This window comes from Amphiura filiformis, chromosome 16 (assembly GCF_039555335.1).
Source record: "Amphiura filiformis chromosome 16, Afil_fr2py, whole genome shotgun sequence".
Classification (NCBI taxonomy): domain Eukaryota; kingdom Metazoa; phylum Echinodermata; class Ophiuroidea; order Amphilepidida; family Amphiuridae; genus Amphiura; species Amphiura filiformis.
Window position 1 is genome coordinate 31,373,254 of NC_092643.1, and position 25,475 is coordinate 31,398,728.

Here is a 25,475-nt window from a genome sequence, read left to right on the forward strand (position 1 = left end):
TTACTTGCGACAGCTGGTCAGAAGTTGCATGTTAAATGTATGATATCTTGCATGTAACACCATCACAGGTAAGCTTAAAATTAAAAAAAAAAGTAGCTACTTTTGAGTGCGACTTCACAGGCACTACTGTTAAGTTTATTTTCAAAAGTATTTCCGACAACTTGACTTGCAATTGTCTGAACAATACTATACACACAATAAGGTTAAACCAGGTTAATATTATGGTTCATTGGCCTTGAATTGAATCCGGCAGGGCAAGTCTAGAAACACTTTTTATCAGCATAATCAGGGTTGCTAACCTACATAATACCAGTACAATTGGGTTACTTTTAATTGATTTAAATCACCACAATTTTAGTTAAATTAAACTGCCACACTCAAATTTGCACTCCACAGTTTAACAGTTTACCTATTGCGATCAGGGCACTTGCTAGATCAGTCGGAATGGGGGTGGGGATGGTGTATGGGCTTTTGAGCTGACTTGGGTGTATGGCCATTTTTTGTACACTGAAATCCTTGTTTGGTGAAATTGTTGATCCCAATTTGTTTTTATGCTTAAAATCTTGGAGACCAATTTTTCTCAATGGTAACTTCTTCTATTACTATTTCAAGACAATGTCTAATGCACCCAGGAATTAGAGAATAAACGATAGGAATTTTTGTTTTTACTATCCTCTACCGTGTGATAGACAACAGGCAGGTCCAATATTTTGAGTAGTGGATGCCGGCACAGCCTGTATCCACTACGATCAAAATATTTTACCTGCCTGTCGTCTATCATAAGTAGAGGATAGTAAAAACAAAAATTCCTGTCATTTATTCTCAATCTTAGTCAGTTGAATATTATTTTAATAACTGTAAACTATTTTTTAAAGCAAAAACTAAGTTACCATCATAAAAACTCCCCTTATTATAAAATGAATGAAACTTATTTACAACTTCACATATTTTGTTGCACGTACTGCTAGCGCATGCACATATTCCGCACTAGTCTACGCATACAACGCAATGCACTCCTCTACAAGCGTGTTACGTGTTATCAACACTCATGGTGACGTGGGGTTGTCTACAGCCTGATAGACGGCACCCGAGATCATGCGATTGTCCAATCAGATTATGTGTCTATGAACTAGACCACTCCCACTGACTAAGAACCAGGACTAAGAATGCACATTACACATTTCTACAAAGAATTGTGATTTGCCGATGAACACATGACTTTAACGACTACATATTCGATATGCCAACTAACTCTAGATATGAATGCGGGTGTCACACCCCACACCTCCTCTGGCAACAGCCATGGTTGCAATTCAACTTTCCCCTTTCAAAATGACATTCTATCCAACTGCATTTGTGGAAAACACTTTGCCTCACAAATTCTGGCAACATTGTGCATGACGGAAGAATCCAAGTTCATAAATATAGCATTCTTTCCGAGTTTGGTATAAATTAGCAACTTGTGATAGAAAGTATCTAAAAACTCACCGATTGTTCTTCATTTTGCTGCTGTGTAAAACACAGTTCCAAATGGCTTTGCTACAACTACAGAGTATGTGTGTCATTGTGTATCTGCTGCTGAATTTTGCTTGCATTCAGCCCAGCAATGGACGATTAATAGAGCCGATCACAAGCTTGTGTTATCCACAAGGAAGTTTGGCTTGTAAAATGTGGCATCATACCAATATGGATTGTAGCTACAGAGACCTAATCTGTATTCCACCATTACACCATGGTGCATCAATCATTTTTCTTGATCTGAGTAGTAATAAACTTAATGTTACCTCTGATGATGCTTTTCAAATTTTTAAAAAGTTGCAACATTTGGATCTTTCTAATAACGAAATAGCAACATTACCCAACGGTGCATTCACTACACTTCATGAACTAGTAATTCTGCAACTATCGGAAAACTCCATATCCTACATACAAGCTAATGTATTTAGCAGCCTTCACAAGTTACAGTATATAGATCTTTCTCACAACGATATATCAACATTGCATGATGATGTATTTATTGGACTTCATAATCTTCTAAGTCTGGACTTGAGAGCCAACTCAATATCCTTCATAAGTGATAAAACCTTTAGCGCACTTTCCAAACTTGCTAGCTTAGATTTACATGGCAACTACTTACAGTCTTTAAAAGGCAAACCCTTTCAGAATCTGTCCTCACTGCAGACACTTACCCTTAGATGGCAAAATGTCACAAGTCTTAGTTCCTCGTCACTTGTTGGGTTGGAAAATTTACAAATTCTGACCATGTCCTTTGATGATGGGTCAGACAATATTACTGGCACACCCCTTGCTCCACTTTCATCTTTACGTGTACTGTACATTACTAGTAATATCTACAACTGTGAAAATATTGGCAAACTGTTTACTGGATTACACAGCCTACAAAAACTTGAGATTATAGTTGGTGGATCATGTTCTGCAATCAAGTTTTGCTCGTCATACAACGAAAATAACCTGAAATCACTGAATGCCAGTAAGAAATGTGCACCAGCGATTCCTTTGACAAATCTTAGATTTTGGCAGGCATCCTCAACAACTACCAGTCTTCCGGCATTTGAGGTACTTGATCATCTTACTAGTCTTGACCTTGGACTTATGATTGACACCCATACAGCCATAGAAGCTTTGAACTCGCTGGATTCACCTCTTCAAAGCCTAACCCTAACTATGTACAGAAAGGCTATCAACTTAAATTCAACAACATTTGCATCATGGGGAAATTGGAAGGGGTCGTTGCAGGCATTAACATTATATGCTCGTGAATATGAGTTTCAAGGTGCACCTTTTGAACGGTTTCAGGATTTAAAAGTGTTATCTTTATCTTCATTCCGCAATCCTCCGTTAATATTGTCTGCGAACGTCTTCAAAGGTTTAAGATTTTTAAACCAATTACAAATCATAAAATTTATTGCAAACATTAATTTGCCTTCATCTGGTGGTCTGAATATATTTAGTAGCTATGACTCATTAACAAAGATAAATCTATCCAAAAATCATATGAGCGGTGATTTTAAGATTATTTGGGAGCAGTTGTGTAACATTTCATCACTCGAAAAAGTCGACTTAACATACAATAATCTTTACAGTGATCAAATCTGGTGTTTATGGTCATGCTCTCCACCAAATTTGAAAGAACTAAGTATAGGGTACCAAAAATCTATCTATGAAACATTCAGTGCAAATATATGCCATGTTGCACCATACTTGGAATCATTTGATGCTCATGCAACTACAATCAACTTTATTCAAACTAATTCTACCTGTCCATTTCTTAAGATTTTAGATTTATTTGGGTGCAACATGATCAATTACGATAAATACACTATACTGCATTTACCAGTTTTACAAGAACTGTACCTATCGAATCTTCAGCAATATTCTTACAATGCTGACCTACTGAAAATCTTCAAAGCACCTAAATTGCAATTGCTTGATCTGAGTAACAATTGGATAACCACCATTGAAAATAATCTTGACATTTACTTCAGTGGCTTAGCAATCCTGAATCTAAGTAACAACAAACTGGTATCAGTGAGTAATTTGCAACACTTAAGCAATAAAACAATTAATTCTTCATGAAAACAAAATCAGAATTGTCCCAAAAGAAATTCTAACTCAATCAGGCCATCCTAGTATGAGCATTTTGGATTTCAGTAACAATCCATTTCAATGTGATTGCAATGTGGAGGCATTCAGGAACTGGGTACTCACAAATAATGTGGTCCAAATTAACAGTTTATACGAAAGTAACACTTATACAAAAAGAGACATGGACAGACGCTATGTATGTTTTTCCCCGGATTCAGAAAAAGATTACAGCATTACACAGGTCAATTTAGATTGTGGGTTGCCCCTGTGGAAGTACATTTCAATTGGTATTACTTGTGCTATAGTTTTACTGATTTCAGTTATTTTGATAGTGCATTATTGGTGGCACATCAAGTACAAAACTTTCCTGATATTGCACAGAAGAAGAAACCAACAACACCATCTTATTGAAAATGATGAACGTATTGATGATGATGAGAATGGTATTCCTCGATATGATGCTTATGTTCCCTATCATGAAGGAAGTGCTGATGATTGGATACATGGCGAGCTTTTGCCTAATATTGAGCAAGGAGAGGAACCTTTCAGACTTTTTCTAAGGGGTCGAGACATGCGCCTTGGGAGAACAAAGGTAGCTGAAATATCTCTTCACATGCAGAGAAGCCGTAAGATTCTTGTTATACTCTCACCACATTTTTTTAAAGACAACTGGTGCATTAAAGAATTAGACTTGGCACATTATAGAGTCTTGGAAGAAAACCACAATGTGATGATTCTTATCATCCTGGAAGAGATTCCAGATAATAAAAAGACTCTGCTGTTTAGACAATTACTTTGCAAAGTGCAGTGCCTAAAATGGCCATGTGACAGATATGGACAGTATTTATTTTGGAGACGTCTTCGAGAGGAACTTAAGAGACCTGTCCCGATAGATCGGCGATTTGTTATTTAATTTCTTTCTACAAGGATTATAGATTTAATATGTTTAGAACACAAATTATTAGCTCCATGCAGCCAAATAGCAACTTAACAATTTGAAACAAGATGAAAAATGGTTCAATTACTTCAATATCACATCAAATGTAATTTAACTCTGTATATATAAAACAAGTATTATTTTTCAGGTGACCAACTTTGGAATTAAAAGTGCTCAAACCCATTACAGGTGAGCGTAGAAACAAATTCAAAGTATAGACCTCTGGAAAAGGCAACTGTTACTACTAGTTTCACAGCATAATGTACCCTCACTTACGATCATTGGGTATACAGATCATCATAATATGATTGAATTAAGCCACAGGTGTAATATTTGAATAAAATAAATTATATATTGAAAATAAATTTACACATGTAGGCATTCTTATTTTGCAGAAGCTTAAAAAAATCAGAAAAGTGCAAAAAAAAATAACCCATGGACACTACTGCCTTTCTTACAGAGCCCCTGATTGGTGAATTACATTGTGTAATCATCTGAGTAACCAGTGTACAAATTAAGAAAAAAAATCAGGTTATCCGGCGGATGACCAGGTCATGAAATCTGGTCATCCGCCAGAGTTTTTGGTAATCCGTATATATATATATCCGCCAAAATTGGGATTTAATAAAATATCATAACTACTAATATAAGTACTCAAAATAAAAGAAAAGACACAAATTAATACAAAATCCACTGTCATAAGATTCTAAAATATAAGTTTTTGGCTGATGTCAAAGCCTCATCATCATCACAGGTGCCGCTATTGTGCCCACAAAGCCACAGTACTATAGTTTGGACTGAAAGAAGGCCACACAGCGCACACTCGAGCCCTAACTAATTATGTGGGAATGTGGTGGTTTGAAACTTCAAAGCTTTGAGGAGTATGAGGACTAGACAGAACTGGAAAGCAATGTGATTTTTCGTAAGCTTACTAAAATATCGGGACTAAATCATTTTCATACTGCATGAAGGTGAAAAAAGTGTGGGTGTCCAACGGATAACCTGCAGTGAATTTCAGGTTATCCGTTTCTGGTTATCCGTCGGCAAATCTGGTTGTCAGGACTACCGGATTACCACCTAATTTGTACACTGTGAGTAACCAATCCAAATAGAGCTTTTTAGATCTCTTAGAAATTTAAAGCTTAAATCCCTTCAGTCCCACAAACTAATCTTACTATATCTCCAATTGACTCTCTACAAGATATAGCCCTCTTTGTCTAGCCAATCAAAATAGTTCTTAGAAGATGATAATTCAAGTCTACACCTACACATTAAATTTGGCACATATTTTGAAAGAATCTGCAAAGAGTGCTAAAATAAACTTCACAAAAATGTACCAATTAATAAAACCCATACAAAATACAGACAAAACCTTGACCTAACTATCATATCACATCCATATCCTGTGTTTTGCACTTTCTATTTCCTTGGTGACATTATCTGAAATCGTTTCTATATAAGGCCAAACAAAATTAATTGTTTGTCTCATTTTTTAATTTTTTTTATCTTACTATAATTCACCAGATCTGTGTGTTTGTGTGTCTGTTTGTCTGTCCGCCTCTTTTCTCGGCGACTGGGGGTCGCACGTTCCTCAAACTTGGTGGGTGGGTGCAGCTTGGTATGAGGAAGAACGAGTTTATATTTTTTAAGGTCAAAGGTCAAGGCCGGGGTCAAGTCCAATTGAAGTCTAATTTCAAATTGCCCCTATGGAGCTCAAACTTGGTGGGTGGGTTGACCTTGGACTAACAAACAAAAGTTTCCACGGTGACCTTTTTCAGTCAGACCCTACGGTTAAGAGGTCATAGGTCAAAAAAGGTAGAAATTTCAAAGTGCCCCTATGGAGCTCAAACTTGGTGGGTGCGTGGATCTTGGACTAACAAACAAAAGTTTCCACTGTGACCTTTTTGTCAAACCCTACGGTTAAGAGGTCATAGGTCAAAAAGGTAGAAATTTCAAATTGTCTCTATGGAGCTCAAACTTGGTGGGTGTGTTGACCTTGGACTAACAAACAAAAGTTTCCACGGTGACCTTTTCGTCAGACCCACGGTTACGAGGTCATAGGTCAAAAAAAGGTAGACATTTCAAATTGCCCCTATGGAGCTCAAACCTGGTGGGTGGGCGAATCTGGGACTAAGAAACAAGAGTTTCCACGGTGACCTTTTCGTCATCCCTACGGTTAAGAGGTCATAGGTCAAAAAAGGTAGAAATTTCAAATTGACTCGATGGAGCTCAAACTTGGTGGGTGAGTGGATGTTGGACTAACAAACAAAAGTTTCCACGGTGACCTTTTTGTCAGACCTACGGTTAAGAGGCCATAGGTCTCTAAAGGTAGAAACTTCAAATTGCCTCTATGGAGCTCAAACTTGGTGGGTGAGTGGACCTTGGACTAACAAACAAAAAGTTTTCACGGTGACCTTTTGTCAGACCTAGCCAAAGGACACACCCTGATTCTGAGATCTGCGAAAGCCAATAATTATAATAGCCGAAAACCGCGAGATACGGGTAACCGCCTAGTTTCTTATAATTCAACAATGCCAATTTTGGGTATTTTGTACCTGGTCTCAAAATATAAATTTATGCAATTCTATAGTGTTATCTACATTTTCAAAGTTGCCAATTTAATCAGAACCAAATCTGAAGCTGAATATTAATTTTACAGCTGATTTTCAGTCATATTTTTAAAAAAAAAACCATAAAAACATAATAATAAAAAGACACAAAATTCAACTTTTTGTAATTGTGCACGAAGAGTTGGTCAAATTTCAGCAGCACCAGATGATATTACATATATACCATATTCCTATAGCTTATACCAATTCTACAAGATTGAAGAGAAAACACAAGATAATAAAGTTTAACACAGTGCAACAAGTTAAACTCAATTTACCCTTGCTGAGAAATGGACGAATCCATGTTATTGTTTACCGGGTCCGAGGTCAATCATTGTCATGCAGATATATTTGTATTGTTTGGCTCGACCCGGGAACCAATGGGATTTGACGCCTTCGCGGGTTTCGGGCGTGATTAGGTGGTGATTTAATCACGGTTGGTTTTGTATTGGACACGACAACAACAAACGCTCAGAATTTAAGCTTCGGGTGGGGGCATACCCGAGTGCAAGTTTGGATCACATTTGGTTTTGCTAAACCGAGATTTTCTGCGCCTTTGGTCGTTGTTTCGCTAGGTCTTGGGTTGGGTATAGTTCGCTTGATTAGAGAATCTCCTATTATATATTTGGCTATAGTACGGCTGAGAGTTTGTTTGTTTGTTTGTTGTAGGTACTTGGTGCGGGTCTTAAACAAAAGTCAATAAATGGTTGTCGTGTCTGATTGCCAACATGCATGCAATTTTTGCGTCCGAGTGTTTTTCAATTTCGCTGTCTTAGGGTAATCAGTATCACAAGTTCCTGATTTCGTCGTGTTACACACAAATCCATGCAATTTACTTTTCAATTTGAGTACTCTGATTGCTACTTTACTGCTTGGATTTGTTTCAATATTTTTCAACTCAATCGTGACATTTTACAAAGACTTCTTGTTTCCATTTTGACGGCAAGAGTTTTGTTTACATGTCGTGTATTATTACTACTTCAAATCCGGTAGATCAACATGGATTTGCAAATTCTGACTACAGATGTGTCTCAAGCAAATCTCATGTGGGTGGGGGATTTATATTGAGATATATTAATATGGTGATATGTGTAAGTTGCTGCATATAATATGAATAGATTTTACTGGGATTTATATCTAAAAGCAAAATCCATTTTTAAGGAACATGCAGCAAAGATATACCATTGTTTACCTAACTGCTACAATAATGTGGTCGGGGTGGGTGGGTGGGTTGGGGGTCGACTTTAACCCCCCAATACAAGGACAATTTCCTTTGTATTTCTTTGTTTTCAAATTGACAATTTCAAACCTTCCAAAAATGAAATATACAAGACAACACTGAACAAGCATGATTTTTTATTCCCTGTGCTTGGAACTTGGGGAGGGAGAAAAGACATTATACATTAATTGAACCACCAATAGAAACAAATTAGTTTGATCTTTTGATTGACCATCGATGCTTGGTGTTGGTGGATCCTCATTATTTATGAAATCAATTAAGGGGACTCGATCTTTTGTGCATAATTATAGAGGGCCAGGGGATTCACTCTATCATTAAAAAAATTATTTGAAGAAGTCAAAGAGCCCTATAGGAATAAAAACTGTAGTGTAATACACACCAGATACAATTTCTTTATGACAAAAATTAATTTTAAAAAAAAAAAAAAAAACAAACGTTTTATATCAATTTTAAATTTAGCCTGAATCCGTAAATATGGTACCTCTCTCCCTTTTTTAGGTCAAGGCTATTTTTACCATTATGCAGCAAACCATTGTTGAAGCTATTTCACATACATGTACAAAACATTCTAGAGAAAGAATGAGGACATAATTGAAATATCTTTTGTTGATTTCGAATGATAATGTCATGAAGTCGTAAATTTTAAGGTCAAATTCCTAAAACCAAAACAAAACATTGCGACGCAGATAATTCCCGACTTACGCAATTTCAAGATCACATCAGTGTCTTTATTATTTGTTTGAAACCTTTCCCAAACGTTCGGGCTATTTATGCATAAAACGGCTAATCTATCTTTACAAAACGCGTCTTTTTTAGTAAACAAAAGGCTAAAGATGGCATTATGAGATTTATCTTTTATCATTACACTCATTCGCTCAACTGCCACGGTGGCCGAGCGGTAAAGCGCTAGACGCGTAATCAAAGGAAGTTTAGAATCGTTGGTTCGAGTCCCAACGAAGCCTGTGGAAACTTTTTTTTCTTCAAAATTCATGATCGCAATCCGAAATGAGTCACTTGTCGGTAAACCATGTATCGTATCCTTAATTGACCATTGTTAATTGTGATAACACCCGGATCTTTGACTGTATTGATATTGACCAATATAAATTTAGCATTAATTCTGATAATTAGTAGTTAGTTCATTAATAACAAGCATCGAATCAGCATCTACGGTCGATCCAAAGATCGAACAAATTTGTTTTTGGTGCCTTACACAAATTGAAAAGTTGTTGATAATAGCTCATACTAAAAGAAGACGTGTGCTAGAGGGAAAATGTGTTTTGGCAGTGACAAAATGTCAGCATGCCCCTTTAAATGGCACATCACATAGACTAAACATATAAACAAATAAATCATGAAAGACATACATGTACCATTGTTCCTGCAATTCCTTCACAGTTTTCATTAAGGGATTTAAGACATGATAGAATGTGTGCATGCAATTTGTGCATAGAATTCTTCATATTTTGCAATATACATGTAGTATGGTGTTTTCTCTGTGTGAATAGGCTGGAATCGATTAAATCACCATGTTTTTGTGTTGCTCACAGAAGGGATAAAACTTTAACACACATCTTCTGAAAATAATGCCTAATAATATGTTTGGTCTTAAAAGTGGAATTTTTCTTTTGCCTGGGATTAGAAGCCCAATATAAGGGGATGCCCCTGGCATTACCATTTTGTACAAAGGTGAAAACGTATGTGTCACAAATTTCCAAATGTCGCAGAAAGTCAACTCACAAAAAGTATAAGAAGTTCAAAAAGAGTCACAAATATATTCAATAATATTGCAAAGCTTACTTTTCCATTGATCAAAGGAATTGATTCCCCAAACAGCTTTGCATTAGAAAAACCTGCATTCCCTCGAAAATCCTGGCTATGTGCCTGGGGCTACAAGGTATGTGAATGTAAACTGCATGATTCAGGAGGTTGAGCTGAATAAAGGGAGTGAGGTGGGGATGATTATTTTGGATGAAAAATATTTTGCATCCAAAAATTTTGCATCCAAAAATGGGATGAAAAAGGTGTACGTCTACGGTAAATGAATCTCCCTGTAAATGGAATTTTGCTGCTCCTAATGCCCCATGGCCTTTTTGGCAATTGGAAGGGAAAGAAGGACAGAATAAGGAGAGAAAACAAACAAAGAAATTGTTTGCTCTGGTCAGGATTCCAACCCGAGACCCCTTGCGTGCCAAACACTATGTCGGCGACTGGTAGCCATAGGTCTTTCGCGTGCCTATCACTTGGGGTGATTGCGCCTCATCACATCACATGGGATGGGAGCACACGCAGTGCATATATCATGTTGTATTTTGTAGTACCTGGCAGTGTTAACCCCCTGAGCACTACCTGCCGAAATAACATTGCCAGTGATTGGTCAATTACATGACATCTTCACTTTAATCACCAATCAGAATGGAGCTTTGCAAATAATTCACCCCAATTTTTTTGTGTGGTGAAATTATTCTAACCATGTTGGTGATTGGTCCAATTGATGATGAAAACTTCTTTTTGGCCAATCGGCAGGTAGTACTCATGGGGTTTTAAGGTAATGCTACAATCTGTATGCATTATATGGCAGATGTTGGTTGGTGGCCTTAAAACTCAAAAAAGTTTGAACATGGCATTTATACTTTTCCTGTAGACTCAGAATCTTGTTAGTTTGCCACAGTGAAACCTGGTTTTATTTTTCAGTTGCAGCCTATTCAGGGCTGGAGAGATATTGAATGCTCAATGATAACATGCCAAGCTTGGGCCTTTGGGCAAACACGTAGTGACATTTGGGGCTTTTCATTCTTCTTTGATCTGAATCTCTTTTATAACCTTTCAATGACCTTTTAATCTGAGCCGTGTTGGGATGCTCATTATTCCGACTGTGATAACCTATTTCGTGTTGTGAATTATGGACAGGTCACTCTGGCACTTTGCTGGCAAATATTGTGAGTTTTGTTCCATTTCAAAATACTAGATAAGACTCATCACAGATCCAGAAATTTGCAACCAAGTGCAAGAATCCTTTTGGATTCTCCCAGTGGAATTTTGCAAGAATCCATGGATTCTCACCATATAACTTTGCATGATAAACTAAAATATTTACAAGAATCTATTTAGATTTTTGCAATTTTGTTGATGAGAATCTTTGCAAGAATGGATTCTCGCCGAATTTCTGACCCTGCATCAAGTAATAATTTAATAGTGATGCACATTGCACATAACATATGACATCAAAACAGCAGTTTGTCTGAAGCTTTATTGGGTCTGTACAAGCCTTATTGTCTGAATATTGTGTCCTTATTGGGTCTGTACAATAAGTATCTGCCCCCTGAGCAAAAACAGGGAAAAGCAATTTTTGGGTGTATCCTTCGTGTAAGAGAGCACCAAACAAATCCCAACTCTAGTCCTAACCCTAAGCTTTACCATAACCCTAACCCTAAATCCTAACCCTAACCCTAATCCTATTAGTACTAGTAATAATTTCGTGCTCTCTAAGGATAAACCAATTTTTGGCAGGCCAAAGGGAGGGAGGGGGAATGCAATTTTTAGCAGGTCAAAAGGAAGGAGGAAGAGATTTTTGGCAAGATGCAAGTCAAGTTTTTTTAGGCAAGCTCTGCAGGCCACAGATTTTTGGCACATATTTATTGGCACCTTTTAAATAAAACACTATAAAAAGGCTTACAAAAACCGTTACGGAAACGTTCAAATATGTTCACACTATATATCTAGATCATTATTAAAAGGTTTGAAAAATTGTGTTCTCAAGAATTTGGCATATATGTAAAGGGGGGAGGGAGATTTGTTGGCAGACCAATAGGGGAAGACAAGTATTATTGGCAGGTAAGTGGTACAGGACCAAATGCGATTGGATTAAAGTGGGATTGGACTAAATGGGATTGGATCAAGAGGAAATAAACCGAGAGAGTGGGCTAGGTTTTTTTTGGCATGCCACGCCAGAGAGGGTAAGCATTTTTTTGGCAAGCCATTCTAAAATTTGCTTGGGGAACAGATCATTATTGCATATATACCCTAATTAAAGAAAATGAAAATATGTATGGGATAAAAGAGATGAGGAGACCACAAAATGTGTACAAAATGTGTCACATAAGAAACACATTTCCTCAACACGTGAGGGGTCACTTTAATGTTGGTCTTGATGAAGGGAAAAAGGAGATTAATTCACCCTAACACCCAGTCTGGTGAAGGGAAAGGAAAGGAAGGAAGGAAGGAAGGAAGGAAGGAAGGAAGGAAGGAAGGAAGGAAGGAAGGAAGGAAGGAAGGAAGGAAGGAAGGAAGAAGATGAAGAGGAAAATTGTTGTCTGCAGTCTGGTTTTGAACCAAAGACCTGGATGACAAGACTGGGGATAGCAAGCAGAATTGTGAGGTTAATATTTGGAGACAATTTAGATGCCATGTTTTGATATGATGGCTCACATTTCTACTTTTTCTCTTGTTCAGAAACAATTACAGTTTTAAGCTTACTCAATTTCTTCCTGTACATGTAGGACAAGGAATACTTCAAAGAATCACCATGACAATCATCAGTCAAGTCACACATTTCTTGGCTGCTAGGCATGTGCAGGCGTCATTTTGCCATCGCTGTTAATCACTCTGAAATTGGGAAACAGAAAACAAAGAGTGAAATACGACTAAAAGGTGAAAATGCAATCACTTAGGCGTGCTTAGGAATTCCAGTGAACCACTGATAGTATTCTGAGTAAACTCCTCCTCTGAGGCCTGACACATTCGTGTTGTAACTGCAGGCCCGTATGAGATGAAGAGGGTAAATAGTTGCTTCATGTAAAATGAATTTATTTTCTGGCATAAACTACTATTGTCTGTATACCTTCCTTGAGGCAGTAAAGTAAAATCGATGTTTGTAATTTTCTCAAAAACTGCTCATTTTTGCAGGAATCTGTTATGCTGGTTGGATTCCGGGGTTGGATTCCTTATACTTTTTAGGCACTACGCCGAAAAGTAGACCCACATGAAAAGTGACATAGTTGACCTGTCTGGTCTCTATTGTGCTTGTTAAAGAAAATAAACAATGTATTGGACTTGAATAAATAATTGGAGATGCTTCTGGCAAGATGTCACAAGACAATTCTCGAAATAAAATATAGATATTAATCCACAATGCTATGTAAAAGGTTCTACAGGTGGGCAAATTTGTTCAGCTCATTATGATGTCCACATACTATATCATAGGTTTGTGATTCAAAAATAAGGTTCACGTAAGTCAATGAAAGTTAGGATTATATAAATGGCAGCTATCATTGCCATCACACGAGTATGACAAATTCACAGCACAGCGTAGCAAACCAGCGTGTGACGGGCAGCTTCATGATGTAACATACAATAGAGCTGTGTTCACCATGTTCACACCAGGGATAGAGCTACAATCCTGGAAAAAAATAGTTGGCACACTTGCACTAAACAATGGAAATGCGTGCTCTATTAACATTGGGGAGGCGAGTGAACATGCATGCAATATATGTGAAGTACAGACGCCCCCCCCCCCTATATCTCACCCTTCCCCACTCCCCATCTTTCAATGTTGGAGGGTCTCGGGGACCTGTTGACAACATGGCTTGGTCCAACATTGAATTGGGGGAGCGGGGGCGCAGATATACGAAAACACAGGCAAAGTGTGCCAACCTTTTTTTCCTGGATTGTAGGTTGCGGTAAATTTTCTGCATAAAAAACCAGTAATGTAAAACACATATTTTATTATATTTATTGTTTTCATGGGATGGTTATCCAAACCGTTAGGTCAAATAAAAAATATATATTTTTAAACTAATATCAGCCTGGTCTTATACAGGAACCCAGGTGCAGATAGACAACTGGTCAAGTTAAGCTTGTTCACAAGATAAATCATTTATAGGACTCTAAGCCCTTAATACAGGACAATGTTTTTTTGCTATCGGAAAGGAAAGAAGGAGTGAAAAAGGATAGAAGATGAACAAAGAAGTCACTTGGTACCTTTTGGTATTGACCTGGGACCCCTTGCATGCTTAGCACAAGATCACTGACCTGTAGCCATGGGGGTTTCGCTGGCCCAGCCAGTGTTTCCGTATATTATATGACTTATGGTGATTGGGTCTTGGCAAGGTTTTCCTTGTGGATTTTGTAAAATATTTGGGTGTTAGGGTTAAGTCGCTACATTGCAGTGTAACTTTTCATGTTTTCTTTTCAAGAGTAAAAAGGTTGTGTTATGGTCACGCTCAACAGTTTTGGCATACATTGTTGTTCACACAGGTTCTCCTAGGGTATACACGACAGGCTGCCGGTGTTAGCACGGCAAGTTTCCTCTAGCCAAGGAACAGCCGGTAACACGGGTACCCAAGCACACAGCTTGGGTACCCTACTGCCTAGATCCTCTTTACCTGTAACATTATGTCCCAATCTTTCATCTCTATTCATTGAATCACACATATGTACATAGAACTTAGCAGACAGACACCAGACAAATTAATGAGGATCCCGGAAATGTGGGGCACTATGGCGCAGCGGTCTAAGACTCTGACTCAGAGTAGCTTGAGGTTGTGGGTTCGAGTCCTGCGGTGCCAACCTGTTGAACACTTATAGGCAAGCTTCACCCCTATTACCTCTCCCCACCCAGTTGTAAAAATGGGTACTGGCTCTGTTCAATGCCAGGAAGGTAACAGACTCGCTGTGGAGGAGGTGTAACGATCTAAATATGAGTGAAAACAGGTATTGTTTCAGGAACCTCATAATCGTCATAGTTTTTTGTGTGGTACTTATATGCAGATAAGGCAAAAAAGTGTGTCTCTAGTCACACACTGATGTTCATAAAATCATGCAGGAACGTATTTTTCCCTTATGTTTTTAAAAAAATTTTATCATCAAAAAGTCACAAAAATAAATGAAAAATCATTCAGAAAAAAACCCAGCATACCACATTTGCATTTCTAACCTCCTGTGAGACCAGATACAAACTTTCTTTTTTTATGGCCTTATTTTTACTCTGCATAACAAAATAATTTTGAAAGGCTTTACAAAAAAAACCACAACCTAACACGCCCGTGTCTGATAGATGTCACTCATAACATGTTGGAAATTGCTGTCATGGGTGACGCGATGTGACCTAAATAATTTTCTCTAAAACACAGTTCATGTTTCTGCATGCTAATTGCCGATTTACACACAGTGTCTGTCAGACAAGGCTGGAAGTAAGCATCAAGTAACACAGCCTCAAATTTGATATGAATTTAATATGTGTGGATTACAAACATTGTATGAATGTTTAAAAACCCTGTTTGATAACTAATTTTAATATCTGATCATGACATCATTGGCCATGATTCCGTGGCATAGCCCGGGGCGTAGCCAGGGGGGAAAAGGGGGCAGCTGCCCACTGTGAGAAGTTTTGCCCCCATGGGATGCTGGCTGCCCTGATATTTGAGATTTTCATACCTTTTTTGTACTTCTTAGCCCATTTTTAACAATTTTCATCATATTTGAAGAGGTAAATATTAGTTAATTGTTTACATTTTAAGGATAACAAACTTTTTAAAGATGTCACTCATAACAGGTTGGAAATTACTGTCATGGGTGACGCGATGTGACCTAAATAATTTTCTCTAAAACACAGTTCATGTTTCTGCATGCTAATTGCCGATTTACACACAGAGTCTGTCAGACAAGGCTGCAAGTAAGCATCAAGTAACACAGCCTCAAATTTGATATGAATTTAATATAGTTTGTGGGTGGATTACAAACATTGCATGAATGTTTCACAACCCTGTTTGATAACTCAATTTAATTTCTAATCATGAAATCATTGGCGATGAGTCCGTGGCATAGCCCTGAGCGTAGCCAGGGGGAAAAGGGGGCAGCTGCCTATAGTGAGAATCTTTCCTCCGTGAGATGCTGGCTGCCCTGATATTTAAGATTTTCATACCTTTTTTGTACTTCTTAGCCTATTTTTGACAATTTTCATCACATTTAGCCCCCCAAAAAAACCCCACCAATTGCCTTGCTGCCCGCTTCTCCTCCTTCCCCACCCCCTTAAAAATCCTGTCTATTAGTAACTTTGAACTTTCACCAGCTGCCCATGGTGAGAATCTTTCCCCTGTGAGATGCTGGCTGCCCTGATATTTACGATATTCATACAGTTTTGTACTTTTTAGCCCATTTTTGACAATTTTCATCACATTTAGCCCCCCCACCCAAAGTTGCCTTGCTGCCCCTCCTCCTCCCTTACAAAAATCTTGTCTATTAGTTACTTCGATGAGCTGATCACATCGGTAGCTTCTGAATTGGCTAGCTTTGATTAGAATCTGAATCAGTTAAAAACCAATGCATCAATAATATGTGATACATGAAGAGGTAAACATTAGTTAATGGTTTATATATTTTAAGGATAAGTAACTAATTTTTAAAGATGTCACTCATAACAGGTTGGAAAATGGGTGACTAGGAGCGACCTAAATAATTTTCTCTAAAACACAGTTCATGTTTCTGCATGCTAATTGCCGATTTACACACAGTGTCTGTCAGACAAGGCTGCAAGTAAGCATCAAGTAACACAGCCTCAAATTTGATATGAATTTAATATGTGTGGATTACAAACATTGTATGAATGTTTCACAACCCTGTTTGATAAGTCAATTTAATTTCTGATCATGAAATCATTCATGATGAGTCCGTAGCATAGCCCTGAGTGTAGCCAGGGGGGAAAGGGGGCAGCTGCCCATGGTGAGAATCTTTCCTCCGTGAGATGCTGGCTGCCCTGATATTTAAGATTTTCATACCTTTTTTGTACTTTTTAGACCATTTTTGACAATTTTCATCACATTTAGCCCATCCCCCACCCACCCAAAGTTGTCTTGCTGCCCCTCATCCCCCCTTACAAAAATCCTGTCTATTAATTACTTCAATGAGCTGATCACATCGGTAGCTTCTGAATTGTCTAGCTTTGATTAGAATCAGAATCAGTAAAAACTTTTCATCTGCCAATTATTGTATTGAACTGATTAATTTTGCAGCAAGAAATCATGGAAAACCAATGCATCTATAATTGTGATACATGAAGAGGTAAACAATAGTTAATGGTTTACATTTTAAGGATAACAAACTTTTTAAAGATGTCACTCATAACAGGTTGAAAATTGCTGTCATGGGTGAAGAGAGTGACCTAAATAATTTTCTCTGAAACACAGTTCATGTTTCTGCATGCTAATTGCCGATTTACACACACAGAGTCTGTCAGACAAGGCTGGAAGTAAGCATCAAGTAACACAGCCTCAAATTTGATATGAATTTAATATAGTTTGTGGGTGGAGTACAAACATTGCATGAATGTTTCATAATCCTGTTTGATAACTCAATTTCATTTCCGATCATGAAATCATTAGCGATGAGCCAGTGGTGTAGCCGCACAAAACCGGAACAAAATATGCTCATCCCTGACCCCCTAAATTTGACGCTTCCGCTGCCACTGTCTGATTAAGCCGTGTAACAATGTGTGACCTAGTTCTTTTTATGCCATAGAGCAGGCGGACACCGATGAAGGAATTTGCTGAATACAATAGGTGAATGTATAAAAGTTAATCAAACAAGCCTTACAAGGACCAGGAGCATTGATAGCTTTATGAGGGCAAACTTGCTCCTGGCACCTGCTTATTTCAAGGCTTGTCATCAAATGGAAATTACATGAAGCCACTTGATAACAACTTAGAATTAGCCTATTTCATTTAAAATCCACACTACCCCTGCAGAAGATTTAGCTTAAGTTTTCCACAAAAGGAGTACCAATTTTGAATAGAATACCTAATTGGGTAACTTCCATTTGAAATACTCACTCCAGCTGTGGAAGATATCTAGGTAAAGCTATAATACAGGGGGACTATGGGTTTCAAAATGATTAACTCTGACCATTTGAAAAACATACTCCCCTATGGAAGATATTTCCAAAATCTTCCACAGCCCGTAGTGTGGATTTTAAATGGAATAGCCCATTGCAGCTGTCCACTTCTTGCTGCCCGACTGCCCTAGTTTGTCCCGGAGTTTGTCCTTTTGCTAAATCGATTCCATCTTCTTGAAGTACATAGAATATTCCTATCCCTGGGCATATTGTCAACATGGTCCACTTATTGACAACACATCAGTGACCCAGTGACCTAACTCAAGTAAATGAGACTGATGCTAATCATTTTCTTTTGATGACAGTGATAAGACAATAGACATCCGTGACTAGTTTTAGTCACTATGGTTGTTAAAAGGGCATCCACAACCTAACCCTCCCCCCACTTCTCTACAAAAAGGAAGAGTTTTCATACAGTGAATTCAATATTAGGGCAAAAACAAGACAACACATTACAAATCAGCATTTTTTTTTAAACTTGTTTTTTCCAACATGCACTTTACAGTTTTCATTATGATGCGTCACTATGTGATGAATCCGACAATGAATTAAAAAAACTGGCAAATCCTACAGTGCTTCTATATTTAAAAGAAGTTGTAAGCGCAACTGCGCAAGTAGACCTATTTGAAACTTCTCAGTACTACATTGCATCACAAAAATAAAATGATCATATATAGCTGAAATCAATGCCCTGATTTGACATGGCTTAATTGCTAACCATCAAATACAAAGTCCATACAAATGTACAAACAAAGTTGGCTACTAATTTCCAAAAGAAAAGTACGGTATGGTACTACGTACTTTACAAATAAATCCTTTTTTAAAACATTTACAGTTAATCATGCATAATATATAAAAAAGATCTCTTGCGGCTGTTTTATAGCTACATGTACATGTAAAACATACGTCCCAGTTAATTACAAAAGTGCCATCTGTGTCACCTCTTAATAGTACTCCATTTTAAAACAACCTACCAGCAAGTTAAAAACGGATCCATATGGACTAATCACGGACTTTGAACTTTATTTTTTATTTATCTTATCTTAACTCGTAGCTATAAGTAATAGTATTACATATGTTTGCAAATCTGAATCAGATCTGAATGATAACTATTATTTGATAAAAACTCATGACGACTTTATAAATGCTAATTATGTTTCATAATCATGTCAGTCAATCTTCGCCGGGGAGGGGGGGGGGCATAAGGCCATTTTCTCCCCCAAACACTTACACTTGCAGTATTTTGGTTTATCAAGGGAAATCAAATTTTGTTGTTGTTGTTGTTGTTGTTGTAAGGAGTGCAAATTTTGGTGACTCTGATATTTATAGTTTATTTATAAGCAAAAATCAATTTTAAAAAGCAATTTCATTCTCATTTTGAAAAGATAGGCACCAAATGCGTACTAGTCAATACTTCTAGAACAAATTAATAAAGAAATAAATAAAAAAATGCAGTTCCCAGGTCTGTTCTTGTGGCACAATCAAACACTGCATTTACTGCCATCAACCTTCCCATGTATAATTCAGTTAACCATTATATTATATATCATCTATGTGTGATTGTTCACTGCGTCTCCGGGCAAAATCAGGCTATTCCAGTTGAAATCCATCCCCCTTATGGAAGACATGACCACATTGAGTGTAACTTTCAAATGGAGTTACCTGAATGGGCATCCCCATTGGAAATCTACAACCCCTGTGTGAGACAATAAGATCATGTCTTTCATAAGGGGTGTGTGAATTTCAAATGGAACAGCCTTGCTGTCTAGATGTGTTATGAATTAAAGATGACACGGTGAGAACATTCAAATCATCAAGTGAAGAACTATTCCAGAATAGATGAAAAATTCATTGCTAGTCATATAGCTTTCATTTTATTACCTGTGATGGATGTATAATGGTAGCCATTTGATCTGTAAGACGCCTTTAGAAAGCTCTACATTTGCCATGAATTGAATCTAATTATAGGAATGCTGGACTTTTTTTTATCTGTCTCACATTTTAAAGTCGCAACTGTATCTGTACCTGTCACATATTAAAATTAAAAACAAACAATAAGGGTTGGGGGGGGGGCTCAAGTTTGGGTAATGATGTTACCTCCCAAGACTCCTTTAAGTAAGGATGTCCCTCCCAAGGGAACAGGCTCAGACTCATAGTCGGAAGGTTGCGGGTTTGAGCCCCAGTGTCCCAGCGATGCCATCATGTTGTGCCCTTGAGTAAGGCACTTTATCTCAATTACTCCTCTCCCCCTCCACCGAGGTGTATAAATGGGTACCGGCATTCTTAAATGCTGGGAAGGTAATAGACGTGGACGTGTGGCGATCCCCCGCAGCAACATTTCACGGCGGAGTCTGGCCTCATTACAACCGAAAGAGAGATTGTCCTGTAAAAAATGCAGGTTCGACTCCTTTACCTTACCTCCCAAGAATATGAAGTGGAGCCATTTTTATACTAGAGGCCTAGAGTTTTGGCCAAATTTAACACAATTTTGCTAAAATTTTGAAAATTTTCAAACAAATTAGGGTTCCAGTTAGGATAAATTGATGTACTTTTCAAAAAAAATTGAAAAAGGGTCCTCACAAGGATTGAAATAGATCCACACTGAAAGAAAAGAAGGAATACAAAATTTGTGCACGCTACGAGTTCAGTGCACATTGTCCAAATAAAGCCTTTTTTGGAAGCTTTCCCCAAAAAGTTTTTATTCCCCCCCCCCAACCAAAAAATCTGGCTATGCCCCTGCCACCAAGTGTACAAAATGCCCATCATTGATTGGTGTATCGATCAGTAATGATTATTTTGTCGTGGTAACTGAGATAAAATCATGCTAATTCAGGTCACAAATACGAGCAGAGCAGATAAATGTAGCCTACACAGTGAACCTGATCGGACTGTATCTACAATCCAACATCTGTGCTACAATGTAGGTATTTGCACTTCATCACAATTCATAAGCACTGGCCTTGTATTCAAATAATTGGTGCCATTATTTGGTTGCATGCATGGCTAATTCTTTTATTAAAAAATTCACGCTCTTGAAATAAAGAATTAGACAATTATTGTGTAATTAATTTTAAGATTTGGCTACATAAAATGGTATGTATGGTTTTACTCTGAGACAAACCTGACATTTTTCAAATCCAAGCAACCTCACAGTTTTTATGAAATCCTGAATTATTTCAGGAAGTTTTTTTTCCTAAAAAGCAATGTATTTATTACTGTACTGGTACAAAAGTGCTCTAACTCATCCATAACTACAATATACGCATCCATAAATCCTGTCTCTTGACATTTATATGATTTTAATAAAAGAAACCATCAGACAACTAAATGATTTTCCAGCCCTACAAATGCAGTGTCAGTATTAAACTAAACACATAATTGGGTTTTCACTGTGTTCAGTGTGGTACTATTACATATGTTTGTGGAGATGCGGCAGCTTCAACTCTGCATGATGAAGGTACAAAACTAGAAAGGGCCGGGAAGGAGGGTGGGGGTGTCAGTGGTCAGTGGCGTAGCCAGGACTTTTTCAGAGGTTGGCAAATGGGGGCAAGGCAATTTTTAAGTAGGGGGGTGGGGAATTTGCCAAAAAAAAGAAAGGGAAAGAGAGGGCAAGACCTTTTTTTCTCACAGGGGTAGCTGCCCTCTTCCCCTGGCTTCGCCACTAGAAGGTCTGGGGGAGGGCTCATAAGTATTGATAATTAATGTCAACATAACATGGCCAAATATTTTCACAACACCCCTGAACAAGTTTCACTCTACCGGCAAAAATATTCCCTAAATTAAGAAACATTTACACCAAATTATATACCCACTTTATAACAAGTTTTTGGCAAACAAACTTACCCTTTTTGACTCAATTTTCAAAATTGATAAAAATTATCTACCCCTACAAGTTGAGTTCAGAAAAATACATATTAAGATTGAAGATCAATGTTTCTGTAAAGGCAAGGGGGCATTTGCCAAATGTCTTTTCCCCCGTCAAGAAAATAAATCACTAAAAATCTACTATACTTTTCCCTCCCACCTTTTCACTTCCCCCAAAAAATATCTTGTTACCGTCGCTGGTATTCATTGGTATTTGATCATAAATAGCTAGGTATCATGTCATGAAGTGAACATTTATATTGAAGTATTAGGTCAAATAACCAAAAAATACCAGTTGACAGTCCCCAACCACTTCCTGTTTTAGAGATTCTGAATTTTAATTTTCCCCCCTTTATTTCAGGGATAACTTTTTTGTAAAAATGTTTCAAAAGTTAAGGCAAAGTAAAATAAAAAAAATGTTTCACGTCCGGGTTTTTGAAAAAAAGGAGGAAGAGGGGGCTTTTTATTTTTTATTGCAAGATCGGTGTAAATACCCATAAATTAGAGCTGTTTTAGCGTATACAATAATCATGAATAATGCCTGAAAAAAGGAGGAGGCCTCTTTTTATTTCTTGTTCTGAGAGATAGGCCCCCTCTAACTATCACAAAACCTTATAAAAGTGTTTCTTGTATATTAGCAAGGCTATAGAAAGCATCTCTACTTCCTAGACATATTTTTTTGAAAAGTTATAACTGAATTTCAAAAAATAAAAAATAAATTGAAGAAACCTCAAAAAAGGAAGCGGGAGGGGACGTGAAACATGTTTATTTTTTTATTTGGCCTAACATATTTGCAACAGATTTACTTTTGTCCAATAAGCATGATGGAGTAGATTTTGCCTCCTCCTTAAGACTCTTCAAGTACGCTATAGGCCTACAACTGATATATATGGTCCATTCTCCATTGTAAAATCTGGATGATCAGCCATATATTTTTTTACTTGGTTTTATGAACAAAACAGTATTAAGGTCAACTTAAACTTGCCAATGACAATGCACTTGAATACAAATTGTATGACCTAACTAGTATTAATACTATTCTTAGAAACTCACCACAGCATGCACACAGCATGTACAATGTGGTGCAGTAATTGCAATAGGCATGATACATAATGTAGGTGAGTTGAGACTGCAGGTGAACTTGAATAATCAATCCAATGTTATTTTAGTGTCTGGAGTCTTTATTATACATACCTATTCATGAAAAAGGAAACTTTCAATACTTCCAAAATATTCCTTACCGGTATTAAAATATCTAGCCTATTCAAGATTGAGGTCAAGTACATGTATAAAAAAATATGTCAGCATTTTCAAAAATATCAATCTATGGTACCATGTACTGTCTCGAACACAGTTTTTCTCAACAAATAAAACTGTTCAAAACATTTGGAAATATTCATATTTCGTTTAATTTACTTCACTTTTTTGTACTTTTTATGGCAGAATTTGTTGTTATGAGCTAAATGCTGGGGAGGGGGGAAGGCACTTGCATTTCAAGTTGTAATATCACCCTCGCAAGACTTTCAAAAAGTACCCAATGCAAGTATTTTTCATTAGTGTAATATGGACCCAAAGCAAGTATGGTACATGTACATTGTGCAATGCAGTTTAGTCCGGTATATCATGTATACGGGAATTTAATGATGACCCTCACACTCGCAAGACTCAACAAAACCAACTTTTTTAGCTTCCATTATGGTCCAATAACACGTTCAAGATGTTAAATTAGAGCTGTTTTAGCGTATACAATAATCATGAATAATGCCTGAAAAAAGGAGGAGGCCTCTTTTTATTTCTTGTTCTGAGAGATAGGCCCCCTCTAACTATCACAAAACCTTATAAAAGTGTTTCTTGTATATTAGCACGGCTATAGAAAGCATCTCTACTTCCTAGACATATTTTTTGTTAATTTATTACTGATTTTCAAAAAATAAAAATAAAAATTAAGAAACCTCAAAAAAGGAAGCGGGAGGGGACGTGAAACATGTTTATTTTTTTATTTGGCCTAACATATTTGCAACAGATTTACTTTTGTCCAATAAGCATGATAGAGTAGATTTTGCCTCCTCCTTACGACTCTTCAAGTACGCTATAGGCCTACAACTGATATATATGGTCCATTCTCCATTGTAAAATCTGGATGATCAGCCATATATTTTTTACTTGGTTTTATGAACAAAACAGTATTAAGGTCAACTTGTCAATGACAATGCACTTGAATACAAATTGTATGACCTAACTAGTATTAATACTATTCTTAGAAACTCACCACAGCATGCACACAGCATGTACAATGTGGTGCAATAATTGCAATAGGCATGATACATAATGTAGGTGAGTTGAGACTGCAGGTGAACTTGAATCATGTCACTCAATCCAATGTTATTTTAGTGTCTGGAGTCTTTATACATACCTATTCATGAAAAAGGAAACTTTCAATACTTCCAAAATATTCCTTACCGGTATTAAAATATCTAGCCTATTCAAGATTGAGGTCAAGTACATGTATAAAAAAATATGTCAGCATTTTCAAAAATATCAATCTATGGTACCATGTACTGTCTCGAACACAGTTTTTCTCAACAAATAAAACTGTTCAAAACATTTGGAAATATTCATATTTCGTTTAATTTACTTCACTTTTTTGTACTTTTTATGGCAGAATTTGTTGTTATGAGCTAAATGCTGGGGAGGGGGGAAGGCACTTGCATTTCAAGTTGTAATATCACCCTCGCAAGACTTTCAAAAAGTACCCAATGCAAGTATTTTTCATTAGTGTAATATGGACCCAAAGCAAGTATGGTACATGTACATTGTGCAATGCAGTTTAGTCCGTATATCATGTATACGGAATTTAATGATGACCCTCACACTCGCAAGACTCAACAAAACCAACTTTTTTAGCTTCCATTATGGTCCAATAACACGTTCCAAGATGTTAACAAAAAATTATTCCCGGCACTCCGGCCATATTCAAGGTTAAAGGTCAACACAGTGGTCAAATTTCAAAGTTGCTCAAATCTGGTTTTAACAAGCACACCAAATTATTCTACTCATTGCAAGGATTCAGAAAAAGCATAGTTTGACCTACCTGCGACATACCGTTCCTGAGTTATAAGCAAAAAGATTAAATCTTGGGGGGGGTGGTGGTCATAACACCATTCCTGTTGTTCATTATATACCGTAGAATTCCGTCTACAAGCATATATGCTTCTAAACGAGATATTTTTTGACGAAAGAGACGAAAGGCAAATACCCTCCACAAACACATTACAATAAATTGGTCTTACAATAATACGTGTTTGTACAGTCGCCTATATCAGTAATATAGTT

General features: G+C 37.2%; 1 protein-coding gene across 2 annotated transcripts in view; it reads right to left on the reverse strand.

Annotated features, from left to right (window-relative positions):
* The window catches only part of LOC140135874 (CMP-N-acetylneuraminate-beta-galactosamide-alpha-2,3-sialyltransferase 2-like), a 120,810-nt gene that overhangs the window by 92,844 nt on the left and 2,491 nt on the right, over positions 1-25,475 (reverse strand). For both annotated transcript variants that reach the window (XM_072157524.1, XM_072157523.1), the window contains exon 2: positions 12,869-12,997. The gene's annotated coding sequence lies outside the window, so the exon portion shown is untranslated. The remainder of the gene's footprint in view (positions 1-12,868; positions 12,998-25,475) is intronic.